This window comes from Chiloscyllium plagiosum, chromosome 48 (genome assembly GCF_004010195.1).
Source record: "Chiloscyllium plagiosum isolate BGI_BamShark_2017 chromosome 48, ASM401019v2, whole genome shotgun sequence".
In the NCBI taxonomy this organism is placed as follows: domain Eukaryota; kingdom Metazoa; phylum Chordata; class Chondrichthyes; order Orectolobiformes; family Hemiscylliidae; genus Chiloscyllium; species Chiloscyllium plagiosum.
This window is the reverse complement of record NC_057757.1, coordinates 4,702,552-4,709,243: the sequence shown is the minus strand read 5'-3', so window position 1 is coordinate 4,709,243 and position 6,692 is coordinate 4,702,552.

Below are 6,692 nucleotides of genomic sequence, written 5' to 3'. Positions count from 1 at the left end.
CTCCGGTTTCCTCCCACAGTCCAAAGATGTGCGGGTCAGGTGAATTGGCCATGCTAAATTACCCATAGGTAAAAACAATTACTGCAGATGCTGGAAACCAGATTCTGGATCAGTGGTGCTGGAAGAGCACAGTAATTCAGGCAGCATCCGATTACCCATCGTGTTAGGTGCATTAGTCAGAGGGAAATGAGTCTGGGTGGGTTACTCTTCGGAGGGTCGGCGTGGACTGGTTGGGCCGAAGGGCCTGTTTCCACACTGTAGGGAATCTAATATCAGTTTGACCCAGCAGTGGGAATGGTTACATATAAAGTCACATTCCAGACTGGGATAATGGAGAACGCGGAAACAAACAGCTCTGTTTACTGTATGCTGGTTGGAGAGTGTGGGGAGAGCCAGAAAATCCTCATTAATAATTGGCTGGCAAGCAGACTTGGAGTGAGGAGCTGTAAGTAGATTGTGCAGCTCAAAACCTGCACTCAAAATAACCATTCAGCCCTGGGGGCAGTGGAGCTGATTTCTTGGAAGAGGGAAGAATTTCATAATCCTGGAATTAATCCAGAAACTCGTACAAATAGGCAGAGAATCTGATGAGCACCAGAAAAGACAGGGGTCAGCTAGACCTTCCACCTCAGCAGGAGGCTGAGTGGCTAATCTCTATGGAACTGGCTCCACACAAAGCAAGCCCAGAGAGCTGGGGGAGGGCAGATCATCCATGATGCCCAAGCCTCATTGGGGAAGGGCTGTTTCATTTGTAATTTCACATGGCAGGGTTCAAATCCCTCCTTGCTCTCAACATCACCCTCCTCCCTCACCTCCCTACCTCCTGTTCTCTCCTCTAGCCCGACAATCTCTGCACTCTGATTCCAGCCACCTCCCCATGCCCGATTCTTTTTTGAGCACCCTGGGTCCCTAAGCTCTGGAATAGCCTTCCTGAAAAGCTTCATGCCAATCTCTCTCTCCCTCTCTTTCTCTCTTTCTCTTTCTCTCTCTTTCTCTTTTGCTCTCTTTCTCTTTCTCTTTCTTTCTCTCTTTCTCTCTCTCTCTCTCTCTCTCTCTCCCTTCCCCTGAGTCTTTGAACGTTTTCTGGGTCAGCCAGCCCCAGTAACCCCTGACACTGCACTGGTGTCACTGTCGAACATGTCCCTATGAAGCACCTTGTGGGACCTTTCACCACCTGAAGGTGCCAGACCATTGCAGGTTGCATTTGTTGCTGGACTATTTGACTATGGACAGCAGTGCAGCCCAGTCTTGCTCAACACGGTGTCCACGGAGTGCCAATTCAAGGCAGGAAGCCTAATAAGACATTTCTTTATAAGTCAACCCCTTCATTCCAGGAATCGGCCCAGTGAACCTCTTTTGAACTGCCTCCATTGCCAATGTGTCCTCTCTTAAAGGCAGGGACCAAGTGGGGAGGTGATGGCCAATTGGTATTATTGCTGGACTCTTAATCTCATGCCCTGGTAATGTCCTGGGGACCAAGGTCCAAATCTAGCCACAGCAGGTGGTGGCATTTGAATTCAGTAAAAATCTGGAATTGCCAGTCTAATGACAACCATGAATCAATTGTCAGTAAATCCCATTAAATTCACTCATGTCCATTAGGGAGGGAAGCTGACATCCTTACCTGGTCTGACCCACATGTGACTCCAGACCCACAGCAATGGGGTTGAGTTTGAACTGCCCTCTGGGAATTAGGGATGAGCAATAGATTTTGGGCCCAGCCATTGATGCATTTATCCCATGAATGAATTGTTTAAAACTGTACACAACACCCTAGATGCACACCTGGTTGTATCCCAAGACATACAGCATAGGATCCCTACAGTGTGCACGATCATTTGGCCCATCGAGAGTGCACCAACCCTCCGAAGATCATTCCACCCAGACCCAGCCACCCACCCTTTCCCTGTAACCCTGCATTTACCATGGCTAATCCACCTAAACTGCATAAAAACACGGAAAATACTGAAACTCCATTTATATCAGCTGTCATTCATAAATCTGTTACACTAATACACAGACTGAACTAAGTTTTAGTTTGATCAAGAAGGTTTCTAGCAATTTAGGATACAGTTGTAACAAGACTTTCCTATTTTTAAACTCCAACACACTGCACAGTTTTTTGAGTGTTGTTGGAGATGCACCCATCCAGGTAAGTGGGGATTATTCCATCACACTCCTGACTTGTGCCTTGTAGATGGTGGACAGGCTTTGGGGAGTCAGGAGGTGAGTTACTTGCTGTAGTGTAGCCTCTGACCTGCTCTTGTAACCACTGTGTTTATGTGGCTAGTCCAGTTGAGTTTCTGGTCAATTATAACCCCCAGGATATTGATAGTGGGGGATTCAGTGATGGTAACACCATTGAATAGCAAGGGGCAGTAGTTAGATTGTCTCTTACTGGAGATGGTCATAGCCTGGCATTTGTGTGTCACAAAAATGTTACTTTCCACTTGTCGGCTGAAGTCTGGATACTGTCCAGATCTTTTGTTGCTTTTGTATTCAAAATACTGCTTCAGTATTCCATGAGTTATGAATGACACTGAACATCAAGTAATCATTAATGAGCATGCCCACTTCTGACATTATGGTGTAAGGATGGTCATTGATGAAGCAGCTGACGATAGAGTCATAGACTCATAGATCTTGTGGTCCAAACTGTCCATGCCGACCAGTTTTTCCAAACTAAACCTGTCCCATTTGCCTGCATTTGGAACATATCCCTCAAAACCTTTCCCATTCTTGTACCTGTCCAAATGTCTTTTAAATGTTGTAACTGTACCTGCATCTACCACTTTACCTGGCAGTTCATTCCACATATGAATCACCCTCTGTGTGATATAGCTGCCCCTCATGTTCCTTTTAAATCTTTTCCTCTCACCTTAAAATTATGTGTTTACTTTTGAATTTCCCCTAACCTCGGGAAAAGATCTTTGCTATTCAGCTTAATTATGCCCCTCGTGATTTTATAAACCTCTAAAAGGTCACCCCTTGACCTCCTACGCTCGGATGGCTGGGCATAGGACACTACCCTGTGGAACTCTTACAGAGATTTCTTGGACCTGAAATGACTGACCTCTAATAAACATCTTCATTTCCAACCAGTGGAAAGTTTTCCCATTGATTCCAGTTTTGTTCGGGCTCCTTGATGCCACACTCAGTCAAGTGCAGCCTTGATGTCAAAGGGATAAACCAGAAAAAAACATGGAGTTGATGGAACTGGACCCGAACCTGACTTCCTGAAAATGGAGCTCAGAGCAGCAATGTCACTTCCACTGGAATTTTATCATGGGTGCTCTTTCTACTTCTCCCCAATCCTGGGGTGGGGGCACAAATGGTGCTGGGAAAGTGGGACTTGGTATGAGGTAGAATTTGGAACGAAAGTGTAATCCCACATCCTCCCTAAGTGGAAGGACTGGATCTCTGTACCAACAGGAGATCCAAATTGATGTCTGGTATGGAACAGCTTGGATATGAAGAGAAGCTGCATAAAAAAATCATAGATTCCCTACAGTGCAGAAAGAGGCCATTTGTCCCATTGAGTCACAACTCAAGGAAAGCATCCCACTCAGGCCCCACATTTCCCATGGGTAACCCACCTACCTTACACAGCCCTGGACACTACAGGTAATTTAGAATGGCCCTTCCACCTAACCTGCACATTTTTGGACTATCGTAGGAAACCCACGCAGACACGGGGAGAACGCGCAAATTCCACACAGACAATCGCCCAAGGGTGGAATTGAACCTGGGTCCCTGGCACTGTGAGGCAGTAGTGCTAATCACTGAGTCACTGTGTCACCCACAGTGCTTGAGTTGTTTTCTTTAGAACTGAGAAGATTGACGGCGTGGCGGAACCTGATTGAGGTATACAAGATAATGAGGCGTTGGACAGATGCTTAGGAAACAACCGTTGTCCTTAGTTGAAGCGACATTCATGAGGGGAAAAATGTTAAGGTGAGGGGATTTGAGGAAAGTTGATTGGTGAGAATCTAAAATGCATTGCCTGGGAGGGTAGTAGAGGCAGGAAAGCTCACAGCCCTCATCTGGAAGTACTTGATTTCCCTACAGTGTGGAAGCTGGCCACTTGACCCATCAAGTCCTCACCAACCCTCCAAATAGCATTCCATACTATCCCTATATTTCCCATGGCTACTCCACCTAGCCTGTACACTATGGGCACAACCAACCCACCGAACTTGCACGCTTTTGGACCTTAGGAGGAAACTGGAGCACCCAGAGGGCGTCCCATGCAGACACGGGGGAGAACGTACAAACTCCACACAGACAGTCACCTGAGGGTGAAATTGAACCCAGGTCCCTGGCACTATGAGGCAGCAGTGCTAACCACTGAGCCACCATGCCACTCTCATACCAACATAACATGGGCCAAGTGCTGGAAAGTGTAGGTTTTGAGTAGTTTTGACTCAATGGGCTGAAGGGCCTCTTCTGTATGATTCTAAGACACTGTAGTTGGATGACCCCGTGATTGTTCAGCATCTGTCTTGGTGTGATTCCCTATCTCTCTATGTCCGCTGCAGGATGGAAAATTCTTCATCGTGAATTACGGGATGCTGGACGGCAGTCCAGCCAATGTCATCAATGGCATTCAGCAGTACCTCACAGCACCCCTGTGCCTGCTTCACCTTGACCAACAGAATTGAATGGTGCCCATCGCTATCCAGGTGAGTAACAGCAGACCCAGGCCATGGGCTAGCCCGTCGATATCACTGTCACCATCCCACACCCCTCCCATGGCCTTGCAGCAGCCCCTTCCAAAACCTAGGCAAAGCACCCATCCCACCAAACCACTTGGAGCATTCCCAATTTTAATTCCTGCCCTCTGTCCAATGATCCATCTAAATTGCCTGCTTGTGAAATCGCTCCGATGTCCCTTGCTGATCGCAGCATTGACTTTCCGGACGGACAAGGGCCTCCAACTCCTGCAGAACCAGAAAGAATGTAAGAGAGAATGCTGCGGTCTGTCTCAGAGGGATTCCAATAAATCGGAATGCTGCGGAGGCTGGAAACTTCAAACACAGAGACCACATGCCTTCATTAGTCAAAACATTGAGTACAGGAGTTGGGAAGTCATGCTGTGGTTGTACAGGACATTGGTTAGGCCACTTTTAGAGTACTGCATTCAATTCTGGTCTCCCTGCTATCGGAAGGACGTTGTGAAACTGAAAGGGTTCAGAAAAGATTTACAAGGATGTTGCCAGGGTTGGAGGGTTTGAGCTATGGGGAGAGGCTGAATAGGCTCTGGCTGTTTTCCCTGGAGTGTCAGAGGCTGAGGGGTGACCTTACAGAGGTTTATAAAATCATGAGGGGCATGGATAGGGTAAATAGGCAAGGTCATTTTCCCCAGGGTAGGGGCATCCAAAACTAGAGGGCACAGGTTTAAGGTGAGAAGGGAAAGATTTAAAAGGGACCTGAGGGGGCAACTTTTTCACGCAGAGGATGGTACGTGTATGGAATGAGCTGCCAGAGGAAGTGATAGAAGTGGGTACAATTATAATGTTTAAATGACAGTTGGACAGGCACATGGAAAGGTTTCGGGGGATAAGGGCCAAATGCAGGCAAATGGGATTAGTTCAGTTTCGGAAACCTGGTCAGCATGGACAGGTTGGGCCAAAGGGTCTCTTTCTGTGCTCTATGACTTTGTAAGATCTGGCAACCATCTGTGGGAGAGAGAGAAGCAAGAGTTTTGTTTTTAATTTAACCTATCCTTCTAACCAACCTGTTGAGTAATATTATTACATACCCCTGGAGCGGGGACACCTGAACACAGGCCTCTTGATCCAGGGTAAGGACACCACCACCACGCCACAAGTGATGTAGAGTTAACGTTTCAAATCCAGTATGACTCTTCCTCAAACTTTCTTCTTCAGAGTTAGACAGAAATCGAAACGTTAACTCCATCTCTCTCTCTCTCTCACGAATGCTGCTGGACCTGCTGAATTTCTCAGGTGTTCCCCGTGTTCGGTCCACGTGGATTTTCAGCTGGTTCAAGTTGCCGTGGCAACTTGCAGCGGATTTTCCCTCTGCTGACCCCGGGGTCAGAAACCCCGCTCAAGTAAAACACTGGGCAGTGAAGGTGTAGACCATTGGTAGGTCTCCAGTGCACAAGCCCAGTCAGCGATGGGTGCCATGTTCACGAGAGGTGGGCGTTGATGCCTTGGTGGCTGTGCGCACACCCTCACAGGGTCGGACGGAATGTTGCACACAACTGCTCAGGAGTGCTGGGACTTCCACGTCCGCGAGCACCCATCCCCCCACCAAATGCACCTCTCCAATGTTAATAGCCCCAGTGCTGAGATGGAAGCCAGGAACCTTCTCCTTGAAACGTTTCAGCTTTCTCTTTTCTGGTCCAGCTCCAGACCCCTCCCCACTCCACTCCCAGAAGCCTTCAATCAGCCACAGCACCCTGCAGCCCCCCCAACCACATGTGACATGGCGTTAGATTTTGATCAGGGAGGGGGTGGGCGCAGGTTGTTGTTGCTGCGCGGGTCTGGTGATGCCCCACCTTGACATCTCTCGCAGCTGAAGCAGATGCCAGGAAGAGCCAACCCCATGTCCCTGCCTTCGGACACAGAGCTCGATTGGCTGTTGGCCAAGATCTGGGTGCGGGACAACGACAGCCAACACTTCGAGCTGGTCTCCCACTTTCTGTAGACTCACCTGCTCGCCGAGAC